Below are 16241 nucleotides of genomic sequence, written 5' to 3'. Positions count from 1 at the left end.
CCTGTGAGGTTAGCATAGCTGAGCTATTTCCATGGGGGCCGATGAAAAGGGCTATTGAGCAATGCAATGGTCATGAAGCGACCCGACGCCTCTTACTTTTCAGTCAGTCTGACAAGCGGTCTCTTGAGCAAGATTGCATGCCAAACATCGCTGGCAGCTTCCTACAGAGGGGAGAGCTTCACCTTCACGCCTTACAGACAAGACGCCAAGCAACTGGCCTGCTGCTCAACCCACCAATATCACCGAATGACCAGCAAAATAGGGCATCGTGGGTTATTTTAAAGAGGAGCTCCGGGATGTTGTAATTAGACGCATCCCCCAGGTTATAGCCTTTAGAAAGCATGAAGTTGTAGCATCCAAACATTATAAAAAAATGCCCAAAATAATGCCTCAAAAAATATGTAAGCCCCCACCCGATATATTTAAAAACAAAAACAAACAATAATAATAACAATAATAATAATAATGTCTCTATATGTCCCATATAGGTTTGGGTGCCATTGTCTAACTGCAGAAACTGGGCAGTGCCAGCGGGATTGTGGGAAGTTTTTTTTGGTTTTTTTTCCCCAGCTACAGTAACAAGTCAGCCTGCAAATAACAGAAAGCTTCCAATTTCAGATAAGATAAGGACACTATGGCCCGAAGGTAATTGAATCTCTTGAATTTGCTTGTTAAGGTAGCCATACATCTAGCGATTCTGATTCAATCAACAAAGTGATCGACTTTATTGGGAAAACTAGTGACCCACACACTTCAAGTGATTCCTATCAATCTGACCGATGTTGTGTCTCCATGCTCTGAATGCAAAAATCGGTTCAGTCGATCGAATGATATGTAAACAGCAGCCGATTCCTGTGCGATCGACCGATATCTTGCATCCTGCTCTAGTTGGTATCTATGGAAAAGAGCATCTCTGAGCTATTCAACCCATTCGGATGTGCTTCAGGGAGAGACAGCTTGAGAGAAGGTTTTACTGCAGGAAAGTTCGAAGGGTCATTATTTCTGCTTTGTTTTATAGTTTAACAGAGAGTGTGGTTCTAAAACTGCAACTGTGACAGTATGATGCAATGTTATAAAAATAAAGCTATTTAGCAAACAAAAAAAGGAGACTCTTTTCTTTGCTACTACTGTTCTATTCATTATCTGTACTACACATGCAATTCATTACATCATACTTTTTTTGTCGTTTCAGGTTTGCTTTAACCCTTTGGGGATCGGCCACCTAACCCCAAGCCCCCCCCCCCCCCTTAAGGACCAGGCATTTTTTGCTGAAGTGGGGGGGCATTTGGGGGTTCAGGCAGCCGGATCCCCAATGGGGCTTGCTGGGCACGGTGTCCCACATGTAGCTGGCAGCCATTACTCACCTCCTAGGCTCCAGCGATGAGCCGCAGTGGACTCCTCTGTTCCGGCCGTCATCTCCGCTCCTACTGCCACTCAGTTCCGGGTCGCAGCTTGATGACATCATCAAGTCGGGACTCGGCACTGATGTCAGAGAGAGCGGGGATGCCGTCCAGAGCAGTGGGAGCGTCGATAGTCGTGGGAATGTCAGGGAGATGAGTGGATCCTCTTCTACCCCACCCCCTACCACCGCAGCTGCCAATAGTGATCACGTGATCAGAAGCCATACGCAATGGCTGCTGATCACTGGGGGGGGGGGAGGTCAGCTGTCATATGACAGCTTAATCTCTCCTCTCGGGTGCACACGATTGCGTCGGGAGCGGAAACGGCGCATCAGGCTAGAACAGCCACAAGTGTGGCGTAGGATCTAATACAGGCGGTCCCCAAAAGGTTAAATTAATACTGAAGCGACTGTGAAAAGAAAAGTCAGATAATCACTTATGGAGTGGGAAGGTTCGGGATCCCATAGTGCCTTCCCGGTCTTATCTCTGTGCCCTCAGTCCACTGCTGTCCCCCCATTGAAGTTATTCAACCAACTGTTTGAGTACGCCCTCAGGAGTCCTCTTGAAAGTTTTTGAAGTCGTTGTGCCCCCGAGCACTTCCTAAGATGAGTGGGTCCACACTGCGCACGTGTGAGTCCGGGCTCTGGATGGTGCGAATGCTTCCGAAGGCTTACAAGGAATCCCGGAGATGTAAAATTTCAATGGGGGACAGCGGTGGACCGAGGGCATGGAGAGAAGACCCGGGAAGGCACTATGGCAGTCAAACTTCTTTGGGTGACGGCGCCCTTGACGGCTGTGACATTTTGTGCAAAGCATCCCCCTGCAAAAACAACTACCGGAACGCCGTCATGACCTTTATTAGGCAGCACCCTCCAAGTATCCAAATAAGTGATGCTTATTAGGCAGCGTCCCACCTCCAAGTACTCAATGACTTACCAACTCAGCCCCCCCCCCCCCATCTTTTTTCCAAATAACCAGCGACTCCTACATAAGGCAGCATTACCCCCTCTAAATGGTCACTAAATCTCCATCAGATATCAACCACATCCCTCCAACTAATCAGTGACCCTCCTTTAGGCAGCATCCCTCCATTATGCAGCATCCAACACTCCAGTTAGTCAGTGAGGCAGCATTGCCCCTATTATGCACCCCCTGGATGAACATGACAAGGATAAAGAGACAATGGCGTCAATTCACCAGAGGTTACCAACCTATTTATCTCTTGGGAGGTAATTTACCTCCTGTCATATCTCCAAATAGCAATTCTCCAGAAGTATAGGGGAAAATATCGACAGAGAGAAATTCAAGAGATAAATGTGAGATAAGTATGAGATAAATAAGTGATAGTTAGTTAGTTTTTCTCCAAATCACAATTCACCAGGGAAGAAAGGGGGTGTGGCCATTCATTATTTTTTCATCTCTTTATCCCCTGAATGAACCTGGAGATATCATGGTTTTCACACAGCAGCTGCTGCTGTGGAAGATGGAGCCTTTTGAGCTTACTTTGTTAGGCCTGGAGCACACCAAAACCCGCTAGCAGATCCGCAAAATGCTAGCAGATTTTGAAACGCTTTTTCTTATTTTTCTGTAGCGTTTCAGCTAGCATTTTGCGGTTTTGTGAAGCGTTTTTGGTGTAGTAGATTTCATGTATTGTTACAGTAAAGCTGTTACTGAACAGCTACTGTAACAAAAACCGCCTGGCAAACCGCTCTGAAGTGCCGTTTTTCAGAACGGTTTGCGTTTTTCCTATACTTAACATTGAGGCAGAAAGGCCTCCGCAATCCAAAATCTGCAGCAGCCCGGGAGTATGCGTTTCTGCAAAACGCCTCCCGCTCTGGTGTGCACCAGCCCATTGAAATACATTACCCAAGCGTATCCGCAGCCGCAAGCGGATCGCAAAATGCAGCCGAACCGCACTGGTGTGCACTAGGCCTTAGAGCTTGCTTCTATTATGAGGAGACGAAGGCGCAGGAGGAGGGTCTGTTTAATCGCCCCTCGTATTTTTCATGAGAGAACAGTTCTTGATAATTTTACTGAGACAGAGGTGGTGAAGAAATTCAGACTCACTCGGGATATGATTTATGATATGATCCGGCAGTAAAAGGCGGGAATACTCTGGTCAGGTAGTGGTAAAACTCCGCCTCCTACCCACAATGCTTCACTTTCAGGCTTACAGAGAGGAAAAGTATCCCATGTAAATCATTAATACCTATTACCTAACTCTCTGCTTTCTCACACTTTCCTCATGCATATCTCTTCATTATCCCCTGCTATCGAACACTTTTCTCTCTGTCCTCTCACACTGGTGAATTGACTCCAGAGTGTTAAAATACCTCATGAGATAAACTACCTACCTTTTTTCTCTTAGTAAATCCTCTCTGGTGAATTGACGCCAATCTTGTAGAGCACATAGACATTTCCCCACATGGGGGCTGCAGTTAGTATCACCCCCTTTCATTATGCAGCATCACCTCAGCACCCACTCCACATTGTAAGTGACCCCCATAAATTGGACAAACATTTCCTTACCTATCCAGACCAAGGTGCACTGATCATTTGCTCCGCCCCAATTCCTCTGATGTCCAACCCAACTTCAACCATGGCTGCCGGGACTAATGGTTAACCGTCGGGTAATGCAGCCACTTTGTACATCAATGTACGGTTACATTACCTCGTGGCAAAACACAAAGGATGGGGATGAACGCAGAGGCAGCCCTGGCAGGTGTTTAAAGTGCACCAGGTTGCCATGGCACCCATTTTGGGATCCAGAGACTCCCCTCTACATAGGGGAGTACTGATTTTTCAGTCACTTCAGATTTGCTATAAAAGATGAGGTGCTGACATCCTGGTACCTGAGGCCACATGACACCTCTAGAGGTCCTGTGGAGTCGACGCCTTGACGGGTCGGCGCTGCGCTAGTGCCACCTGCGAATTAGCACGACATTAGGCAGCTGGCTGTGATGTTTTGGCTGATCGGAGTACTCGCTGGCTGTTTTCATTCTGTCACCGGATCAGATGAGAGGGGTCCCCAGTGCTCCGAGTGAATGACCAATTAAGAGCACAGACATGTGTGCCAAACACAGTCTGCTGACATCATGGCTCCCGGCCATCGCTGGTGGCAGCTGGGGGTAGCGGAGGTCTGTTAGGTGGGGAGCAGATGTCATTAGTGAGCCGTTATACAGCAATAAGTACCGTCATAAAAAGTGACCCTCCTTCTGAGAGAATAAAGATCATTATTCAGCCAAAGATGCTCTGTAGTACAGCGACTAGCGAGACAGAGGAGGACAGACAGATCCGCACACCGGTACTGACAGCCTTCTTGGTAGTCCTGCAGTCATCTTGATACGTTAATTGCCTATCGCTGCCTGTGGCTAAACATAGGTCTGGAACCTGTCCAGCTTCATCTGGACAATCGTTCAAGTCCTCGTGACTGGCAGTAGTAACACGAAGCAAGCAGATGAGGCAAGCCGCTTCGAGTTTAACCCCCTCGCTGCTGGAAGGTTTCTGGGGCGGATTATTATTTTGCATTTATATAGCATCGACATTTTTCGCAGCGCTGCACAGAGTATATTGTCCTGTCACTTAACTGTCCCTCAGAGGAGCTCACAATCTAATACCATAGCCATACGTCTATGTATAATAGTCTCTGGGCCAATTAAGGGGGAAGCCAATTAACCTATTTATACTTTTTTAGAACGTGGGAGGAAACCGTAATGCCCGGAGGAAAGCCGCAGAGATTCCCGTGCAGATAGTGCCCTGGCTAGGATTAGAACCAGGTAAGAGTACAGCTGGCCATATACTGTATCTAGCAATTTTGCAGCCCGATCGACCATCCGATAAGATCATTTTATCAGATGAAAATAGGTGCTGCAACAAGCATGCCAGATCCACGATTCGACCAATTTCGGGCCAAAATCAGCTGAATGCATTGATCAAGCAAAGCTGGAATAAAACTAGGTCTGATGTAGTCGATCGGAGGTGTGGCAGTAATTGCGTGTGATATTGCGAGTGCAGCTGAAGCAGGTGAGTTTACACAGCACTGGAGTTGGGGGGGGGGGGGGGGGTACATTAACATTTGGGAAGCAATTGGGCTGCAGAATTCAGGGCTGTGGAGTCAGAGTTGGAGCAATTTTGGGTACCCGGAGTCAGAGATTTCATAAACTGAGGAGTCCGTGTCGGAGGATTTGTGTATAAAATCCACAGCCCTGGTAAGTATTAGACTAAGGAGTCTGAGTCGAAGTAAGAACAGCTGACACATTGCTGACACGCTCTGCTCCACAAGCCAGGGGTCACAGGTAGTCCTGAGCAGCGCACTCTGCACACCATGTAGCAGGGGATGGGGGGCACAGACACAGCAGAGAGCCAGCTGGCAAGAGCAGGATTACTAGTACACGATCCTTACACTCCTCTGCCAGTAATAAAACCTGCACCACCATCCGTTCTGCTCCACTGATTCGCATATAAGCCGAAGGGGTAACTTTTCAGCACATTTTTTGTGCTGTAAAAATTAGGCTTATCCGCGAGAACATACAGTAAGCAATTTTGTTCATGATGCCGTTTTCACTGCAGTTCCTCTTTAAATCATTAGGCGTGTGACTTCACAGTGATACCTCAGGAGAGCATGCAGGACAGGCCACAGTGACTCCATCTTACTTATTCCCAGAGCCACAGTGTACAGCAGTGAGGGGGATGCTTGCCCCCTGGCAGCGGTCACTGTGTGCGGGTTTTTATCCCCCCTCAGGAATACTTGGCTTTCCGCTGGCCTTGTTTATACAGAGAACTCGCCACAGCTATTTCTGGACAGTGTAAACATACAATAACACAGCAAACTTTCCTCCACTGTTCCATTTATCCGCCTCAGTGAGAGCAGATCAGCTTCCTCCATGATGAAATGCTATCCGAATAATATACAATAATGAGGCAATAACTATTCAGGATTCCTCAGAAAAAAAATAGCTGACTGAGTGTCACTCCTGCGTCAGAGGGCTCTGCCTCTGACGCAGGAGACCAGGGTTTGAATCTCGGCTCTGCCTGTTCAGTAAGCCAGCACCTATTCAGTAGGAGACCTTAGGCAAGTCTCCCTAACACTGCTACTGCCTATAGAGCGTGTCCTAGTGGCTGCAGCTCTGGTGCTTTGAGTCCGCCAGGAGAAAAGCGCGATATAAATGTTATTTGTCTTGTCTTTGTCTAATTACCTACCATGCAACCTACAAGTCATCCAAAAGCCCCTCGTAATGGAATGAAGTGGCCACTCAATATGGTTTTGTAACGCTGTATGTAGTACAAAACCCTTTATCAGAGCTCAACTCTTTATCAACTCTTGCACAAAACACAAGGAAAACCAAGGAAACCAGAGAGAAACGCACCCTGTGTATTTTGAGAGAGAAAGGCCTGCCTCATCCCCACTCATCCGTAAGTAATCACAAGTGTAATCTGAGCTCTCAGCTGTGTCAGCACAGAAATTCGGTAGTCTCAGCAGAAACAGCAAGTATGTAAACATGGGATGTTAACCCTTCGTCTGCTTTCATGAAACCAGGAAGTAGACACACTGCAGATTTATTGCAGGAGTTCTGTAAGCTGTAACAAAGAAATGTTTTTTCTTTAAAGGTTATTATGCTGCTGCTTATCTTTTAGAGCAGAGAGGGAGTTCTGAGTTCAGGCTGCTTTAAAGGGAGCATGAAGTGTGAGCAATGTGGAGGCTGCCATATTTATACCCTTTTAAACAATGCACATTGCCTGGCTGTCCTGCTAATCCTCGGCCTCTAATACTTCTAGCCATAGACGCCGCCACATGAAAATTGTGCGTTTCGCAGTTAGCCTGCAAGAGGCATGTGGAATTAGGAAACAAATGGCACTTTTAAAAAGGGATGTGATGACAAATGATCAATTAGTCTTTAAAGAACCCCCCACCCCAAAAAAACACTGCAGTGCCTTGGACATCATAAGACAGAATGAGTTGCAGCAATCTCTCGCTTACATAAGTGTGTCATTGTCTGGGTGAAAGGTCGCACCATCAGCGAACAATGTCCTGATTGTAGTGCATGCAGCCGTGCTGATAGTACAGGCTCTCCGCTGCTGCAGCTGTGTCAGGTGACCAGCCAGGCAGCGCACTGCACATAATCTAACAGCTGTTACTGAGCAAGGTCACCCAGTGCCTGGCTGAAGCACGCCGCCTCTCCCACGCATCCTGCACTGATCTCCAGCATCCTCCCACAACTGATGTGACGCTCGCATCCTGCACTGATCTCCAGTATTATCCCACAACTGATGTGACGCTCGCATCCTGCACTGATCTCCAGCATCCTCCCACAACTGATGTGACGCTTGCATCCTGCACTGATCTCCAGTATTATCCCACAACTGATGTGACGCTCGCATCCTGCACTGATCTCCAGCATCCTCCCACAACTGATGTGACGCTTGCATCCTGCACTGATCTCCAGCATCCTCCCACAACTGATGTGACGCCCGCATCCTGCACTGATCTCCAGCATCCTCCCACAACTGATGTGACGCTCGCATCCTGCACTGATCTCCAGCATCCTCCCACAACTGATGTGACGCTTGCATCCTGCACTGATCTCCAGCATCCTCCCAGCAACTGATGTGACGCTCGCATCCTGCACTGATCTCCACCATCCTCCCACAACTGATGTGACGCTCGCATCCTGCACTGACCTCCAGCATCCTCCCAGCAACTAATGTGACGCTCGCATCCTGCACTGATCTCCAGCATCCTCCCAGCAACTGATGTGACGCTCACATCCTGCACTGATCTCCAGCATCCTCCCAGCAACTGATGTGACGCTCGCATCCTGCTCTGATCTCCACCATCCTCCCACAACTGATGTGACGCTCGCATCCTGCACTGATCTCCACCATCCTCCCACAACTGATGTGACGCTCGCATCCTGCACTGACCTCCAGCATCCTCCCACAACTGATGTGACGCTTGCATCCTGCACTGATCTCCAGCATCCTCCCACAACTGATGTGACGCTCGCATCCTGCACTGATCTCCAGTATTATCCCACAACTGATGTGACGCTCGCATCCTGCACTGATCTCCAGCATCCTCCCACAACTGATGTGACGCTTGCATCCTGCACTGATCTCCAGTATTATCCCACAACTGATGTGACGCTCGCATTCTGCACTGATCTCCAGCATCCTCCCACAACTGATGTGACGCTTGCATCCTGCACTGATCTCCAGCATCCTCCCACAACTGATGTGACGCCCGCATCCTGCACTGATCTCCAGCATCCTCCCACAACTGATGTGACGCTCGCATCCTGCACTGATCTCCAGCATCCTCCCACAACTGATGTGACGCTTGCATCCTGCACTGATCTCCAGCATCCTCCCAGCAACTGATGTGACGCTCGCATCCTGCACTGATCTCCACCATCCTCCCACAACTGATGTGACGCTCGCATCCTGCACTGATCTCCAGCATCCTCCCAGCAACTGATGTGACGCTCACATCCTGCACTGATCTCCAGCATCCTCCCAGCAACTGATGTGACGCTCGCATCCTGCTCTGATCTCCACCATCCTCCCACAACTGATGTGACGCTCGCATCCTGCACTGATCTCCACCATCCTCCCACAACTGATGTGACGCTCGCATCCTGCACTGACCTCCAGCATCCTCCCACAACTGATGTGACGCTTGCATCCTGCACTGATCTCCAGCATCCTCCCACAACTGATGTGACGCTCGCATCCTGCACTGATCTCCACCATCCTCCCACAACTGATGTGACGCTCGCATCCTGCACTGATCTCCATCATCCTCCCAGCAACTGATGTGACGCTCGCATCCTGCACTGATCTCCAGCATCCTCCCACAACTGATGTGACGCTCGCAACCTGCACTGATCTCCAGAATCCTCCCAGCAACTGATGTGACGCTCGCATCCTGCACTGATCTCCAGCATCCTCCCACAACTGATGGGACGCTCGCATCCTGCACTGATCTCCAGCACCCTCCCAGCAACTGATGTGACGCTCGCATCCTGCACTGATCTCCAGCATCCTCCCAGCAAATGATGTGACGCTCGCATCCTGCACTGATCTCCACCATCCTCCCACAACTGATGTGACGCTCGCATCCTGCACTGATCTCCAGCATCCTCCCAGCAACTGATGTGACGCTCGCATCCTGCACTGATCTCCAGCATCCTCCCACAACTGATGGGACGCTCGCATCCTGCACTGATCTCCAGCATCCTCCCACAACTGATGTGACGCTCGCATCCTGCACTGATCGCCACCATCCTCCTAGCAACTGATGTGACGCTCGCATCCTGCACTGATCTCCAGCATCCTCCCACAACTGATGTGACGCTCGCATCCTGCACTGATCTCCACCATTCTCCCAGCAACTGATGTGACGCTCGCATCCTGCACTGATCTCCACCATCCTCCCACAACTGATGTGACGCTTGCATCCTGCACTGATCTCCACCATCCTCCCACAACTGATGTGACGCTTGCATCCTGCACTGATCCCCACCATTCTCCCAGCAACTGATGTGACGCTCGCATCCTGCACTGATCTCCAGCATCCTCCCAGCAACTGATGTGACGCTCGCATCCTGCACTGATCTCCAGCATCCTCCTAGCAACTGATGTGACGCTCGCATCCTGCACTGATCTCCAGCATCCTCCCACAACTGATGTGACGCTCACATCCTGCACTGATCTCCAGCATCCTCCCAGCAACTGATGTGACGCTCACATCCTGCACTGATCTCCAGCATCCTCCCAGCAACTGATGTGACGCTCGCATCCTGCACTGATCTCCACCATTCTCCCAGCAACTGATGTGACGCTCGCATCCTGCACTGATCTCCAGCATCCTCCCACAACTGATGTGACGCTCGCATCCTACACTGATCTCCAGCATCCTCCCAGCAACTGATGTGACGCTCGCATCCTGCACTGATCTCCAGCATCCTCCCAGCAACTGATGTGACGCTTGCATCCTGCACTGATCTCCACCATCCTTCCATAACTAATGTGACGCTCACATCCTGCACTGATCTCCAGCATCCTCCCAGCAGCTGATGTGACGCTCGCATCCTGCACTGATCTCCACCATCCTCCCAGCAACTGATGTGACACTCACATCCTGCACTGATCTCCAGCATCCTCTCAGCAGCTGATGTGACGCTCGCATCCTGCACTGATCTCCACCATCCTCCCAGCAGCTGATGTGACGCTCGCATCCTGCACTGATCTCCAGCATCCTCCCACAACTGATGTGACGCTTGCATCCTGCACTGATCTCCACCATCCTCCCAGCAACTGATGTGACGCTCGCATCCTGCACTGATCTCCACTATCCTCCCACAACTGATGTGACGCTCGCATCCTGCACTGATCTCCAGCATCCTCCCAGCAACTGATGTGACGCTCGCATCCTGCACTGATCTCCACCATCCTCCCAGCAACTGATGTGACGCTCGCATCCTGCACTGATCTTCACATCCTCCCACAACTGATGTGACGCTCGCATCTTGCACTGATCTCCAGCATCCTCCCACAACTTATGGGACGCTCGCATCCTGTACTGATCTCCACCATCTTCCCACAACTGATGTGACGCTCGCATTCTGCACTGATCTCCACCATCCTCCCACAACTGATGTGACGCTCGCATCCTGCACTGATCTCCAGCATCCTCCCACAACTGATGTGACGCTCGCATCCTGCACTGATCTCCAGCATCCTGCACTGATCTCCACCATCCTCCCAGCAACTGATGTGACGCTCGCATCCTGCACTGATCTCCACCATCCTCCCAGCAACTGATGTGACGCTCGCATCCTGCACTGATCTCCACCATCCTCCCAGCAACTGATGTGACGCTCGCATCCTGCACTGATCTCCAGCATCCTCCCAGCAACTGATGGAACGCTCGCATCCTGTACTGATCTCCACCATCTTCCCACAACTGATGTGACACTCGCATCCTGCACTGATCTCCAGCATCCTCCCAGCAACTGATGTGACGCTCACATCCTGCACTGATCTCCATTATCCTCCCACAACTGATGTGACGCTCGCATCCTGCACTGATCTCCAGCATCCTGCACTGATCTCCACCATCCTCCCAGCAACTGATGTGACGCTCGCATCCTGCACTGATCTCCACCATCCTCCCAGCAGCTGATGTGACGCTCACATCCTGCACTGATCTCCAGCATCCTCCCAGCAACTGATGTGACGCTCACATCCTGCACTGATCTCCATTATCCTCCCAGCAACTGATGTGACGCTCGCATCCTGCACTGATCTCCACCATCCTCCCAGCAGCTGATGTGACGCTCACATCCTGCACTGATCTCCAGCATCCTCCCAGCAACTGATGTGACGCTCACATCCTGCACTGATCTCCAGCATCCTCCCACAACTGATGTGACGCTCACATCCTGCACTGATCTCCACCATCCTCCCAGCAACTGATGTGACGCTCGCATCCTGCACTGATCTCCACCATCCTCCCAACAGCTGATGTGACGCTCGCATCCTGCACTGATCTCCAGCATCCTCCCAGCAACTGATGTGACGCTCACATCCTGCACTGATCTCCAGCATCCTCCCAGCAGCTGATGTGACGCTCGCATCCTGTACTGATCTCCAGCATCCTCCCAGCAACTGATGTGACGCTCACATCCTGCACTGATCTCCAGCATCCTCCCAGCAACTGATGCGACGCTCGCATCCTGCACTGATCTCCAGCATCCTCCCACAACTGATGTGACGCTCGCATCCTGCACTGATCTCCAGCATCCTCCCACAACTGATGTGACGCTCGCATCCTGCACTGATCTACAGCATCCTCCCACAACTGATGTGACGCTCGCATCCTGCACTGATCTCCACCATCCTCCCAGCAACTGATGTGATGCTCACATCCTGCACTGATCTCCAGCATCCTCCCACAACTGATGTGACGCTCGCATCCTGCACTGATCTACAGCATCCTCCCAGCAACTGATGTGACGCTCGCATCCTGCACTGATCTCCACCATCCTCCCACAACTGATGTGACGCTCACATCCTGCACTGATCTCCACCATCCTCCCAGCAACTGATGTGACGCTGGCATCCTGCACTGATCTCCAGCATCCTCCCACAACTAATGTGACGCTCGCATCCTGCACTGACCTCCAGCATCCTCCCAGCAACTGATGTGACGCTCGCATCCTGCACTGATCTCCAGCATCCTCTCACAACTAATGTGACGCTCACATCCTGCACTGATCTCCAGCATCCTCCCACAACTGATGTGACGCTTGCATCCTGCACTGATCTCCAGCATCCTCCCACAATTGATGTGACGCTCGCATCCTGCACTGATCTCCAGCATCCTCTCACAACTAATGTGACGCTCGCATCCTGCACTGATCTCCATCCTCCCACAACTGATGTGACGCTCGCATCCTGCACTGATCTCCAGCATCCTCCCACAACTCATGTGACGCTCGCATCCTGCACTGATCTCCAGCATCCTCCCAGCAACTGATGTGACGCTCGCATCCTGCACTGATCTCCAACATCCTCCCAGCAACTGATGTGACGCTCACATCCTGCACTGATCTCCAGCATCCTCCCACAACTGATGTGACGCTCACATCCTGCACTGATCTCCAGCATCCTCCCACAACTGATGTGACGCTTGCATCCTGCACTGATCTCCAGCATCCTCCCAGCAACTGATGTGACGCTCACATCCTGCACTGATCTCCAGCATCCTCCCACAACTGATGTGACGCTCGCATCCTGCACTGATCTCCACCATCCTCCCAGCAACTGATGTGACGCTCGCATCCTGCACTGATCTTCACATCCTCCCACAACTGATGTGACGCTCACATCCTGCACTGATCTCCAGCATCCTCCCACAACTGATGTGACGCTTGCATCCTGCACTGATCTCCAGCATCCTCCCACAACTGATGTGACGCTTGCATCCTGCACTGATCTCCACCATCCTCCCAGCAACTGATGTGACGCTCGCATCCTGCACTGATCTCCACCATCCTCCCAGCAACTGATGTGACGCTCGCATCCTGCACTGATCTTCACATCCTCCCACAACTGATGTGACGCTCACATCCTGCACTGATCTCCAGCATCCTCCCACAACTGATGTGACGCTCGCATCCTGCACTGATCTCCAGCATCCTCCCACAACTGATGTGACGCTTGCATCCTGCACTGATCTCCAGCATCCTCCCAGCAACTGATGTGACGCTCACATCCTGCACTGATCTCCAGCATCCTCCCACAACTGATGTGACGCTTGCATCCTGCACTGATCTCCATCCTCCCACAACTGATGGGACGTTCGCCAACCGGCACCAACATCAGTTTACTATCAAGCATCCTTTAAAGGAGACCTCCGCTACTGCTGAGAAAAAAAGTCAGTCCCTTCAGTGCAAATCAGTGCATTGTAAAGTGCATTGTGGGAAAAAAAAAAAAGACATAATGAACTACGTTCTGGTGTGTTACAAAAAAAAAACAACCACACGGATTGACTATAAATAGTATTGACTATATTATAGTAAACTCCCTGAAACAATTGTCGGCTACCTTGTGGCTATAATGGCTCAATAAAAGAGCGCGATTTCTGGCAAAAACTGAGTGCTGGTATACTTGAACATGGAGTGATAGTCCCCGTGGGAGTGCTGCAGCTTTACCACACGAATGTGCTTTGTGTGTGTGTCAGATTTTGCTACTCTGCTGGCTCTCTCTGTTTTATTTTGCAGGATGAAGGCCGGCTTAGATTTACCTCACACCCCTGTCGTTATGCTGGAGTATCCCTGCTGGTCCCCGATTGGCTAGCTGGTCATTTGACACCTGGCTCCTGGCCCAATCAGAATGGGCGGGCTTGCAATATAAAAGGTCCTGTCAGTTCTTCTTCACACTAGGGGCAATTTTGTTTTTTTTTAAGCGCCAGTGATTTTTTAAAAACGCCCTAAAAGCGCCCTATGAATGGTTCGATTCCAATCCGCTCACTAAAGTGCTGCCTGTTCCATTTTTTGGGCGATTTACCTATAATGGCAGGTATAGGGAAATCGCAAAACCTATAGTGATTTCCCAAGAGCTTTTTAGAATAAATACATTGTATTCATTCTTTTCCGGCTTAAAAAGAGTTCACTTCCTGTCTGACGTAAGGAAGTTAAAAAAAAAAAAGAATCGCTCTGCAAAAGCGCTTGGAAAGGGGCTTTACTAAAAATCACTAACATGCAGGTAAGCACCGGGAGGCGCAAAAAATAAATAAATAAATAAATAAATAAATAAATAAATAAAAAAAAAAAAATCACCCACAAAAATAGCAAAATGCTTGCGTCAGCGATTGCGATTTATGAGGTGAACAAGTCCTCAGAAAGCTCTTCCCGCTCACAATCCTGCACTGTCTGTCAGAGCTGTGACACCAACCCACCCTCCTTATTTAGTCGTAGGCAAGAATTACCTGGGTTTTATAGTCGCTCATTATTATGGGTGGACTATTTTTACCCATTTACATTTGCTTGAGTCCAGTGGCTGAGCTTCAGTATTTACCAGTATTTATATTTTGAAGTTTAAAGTTCATGGCTTTTGAGTTATTTCAATAAAACCCCTTCTCTTTGAGAAAACAATTGAATTTTACCCCCAAATAAAAGTTGCCTACAGCCATTAAACTACCAATTTGATGTTTGTGTCTTTATTTTAGATTTAAGTATGTAAGGGTCAATTTGGGGGTTAATAGCTGCATGCATTCCGATGCAACCCCTATTGCCACACCTCTTTACATGTAAAGTATATGCAAATGAAACTCCGTTCCTAAAACAGGAAGAGATACAGGAGTGCGCCAGCTGGCTGCCGGTCAATGGTTTAGTCAAAGTGTGGAAAGCAAGTAACATGGGCTCCTTTTGTGTCTACCTTTGATATCAGGGCTGTTTTGTGGCTCCTTTCCAATGCCGCCGGCTCCAGAGGTTGGGACAGAGACGCAGGTTGGGACTCGAGGGCAGTTATGCCGCACAGATATCGGGTTATGAAGAAATCACTGCGAGTAATTCATACAGGCACAATGCCACGAGGTTTGTAGCAAGACCTATGACACATGGCCAGCTCCTCGTTCAGCTAAGAGGAGTTGCCCAAATGTACAGTTCAACGAAAGGTCAAAAATACCTTTTAAACTCCTCTTGTATGGATGTTTTTGGGCCCCGTCGGCCCTTGGCTAGGAAGGGTGCTTTACTTCTTTCTATCTCCTTCTCCCTTCCATATTCTTTTCTCTTCCTCCTCGTCTTCTTCTCATTTACTCTTTGTTTTTCCTTTCCGTATCCTTTTTGCAACTCTCTATATATATACCTGATAGATACCTATGTTGATATTTTGCACTCTACCTGTAAATTAGGTTGAGTTTTGAGGGCCGGGGCGATTGATTCCATTGGGCACCACAGTCCCCAGTTGGAATAGCTTTCCTCTGTGTTCTTGGAGGAAAGCACGGGAGTGACTACAGAGAGTACATTTGAAATCGGCGCCGGTAGACTTGGGCGCAGGATACAGCTGGTATATGGCTGATCCTGCTTCTGCACAAGTCCGGGCCGTTTTAATTACTATTCCCCCTCCAGGCCGACATGGATAGTGGGTGAATTAAATAATTCGGCTTCCAGCGATTGCTGGAGGCCGAATTACTGTGTTTTTTTAAGCAACCTCGGCTCCGTCTTCTGACGGACCAGACGTTACTCACTGAGCGCTGCAATAGGAGTGATTCCTATTGTAGTCTATGGAGGCGCCGGCTGCGCCCAAATCTAGCAGCGCTGAAAAGCACTGCTCCGC

General features: G+C 49.7%; 1 protein-coding gene across 4 annotated transcripts in view; it reads right to left on the bottom strand.

Moving 5' to 3' along the window:
• Nucleotides 1–16241, bottom strand: part of LOC137562977 (RING finger protein 24) — a 146732-nt gene that overhangs the window by 87284 nt on the left and 43207 nt on the right. Inside the window, exon 1 of one of the 4 annotated variants that reach the window (XM_068274892.1) lies at nucleotides 3930–4110. The exons of the other annotated variants lie outside the window; for them this stretch is intronic. The gene's annotated coding sequence lies outside the window, so the exon portion shown is untranslated. Of the gene's footprint in view, nucleotides 1–3929; nucleotides 4111–16241 lie in introns of those variants that run through there. 4 annotated transcript variants of the gene reach the window in all.

This window comes from Hyperolius riggenbachi, chromosome 1 (genome assembly GCF_040937935.1).
Source record: "Hyperolius riggenbachi isolate aHypRig1 chromosome 1, aHypRig1.pri, whole genome shotgun sequence".
Lineage (NCBI taxonomy): Eukaryota > Metazoa > Chordata > Amphibia > Anura > Hyperoliidae > Hyperolius > Hyperolius riggenbachi.
This window is presented reverse-complemented; position numbering and strand designations above follow the sequence as displayed.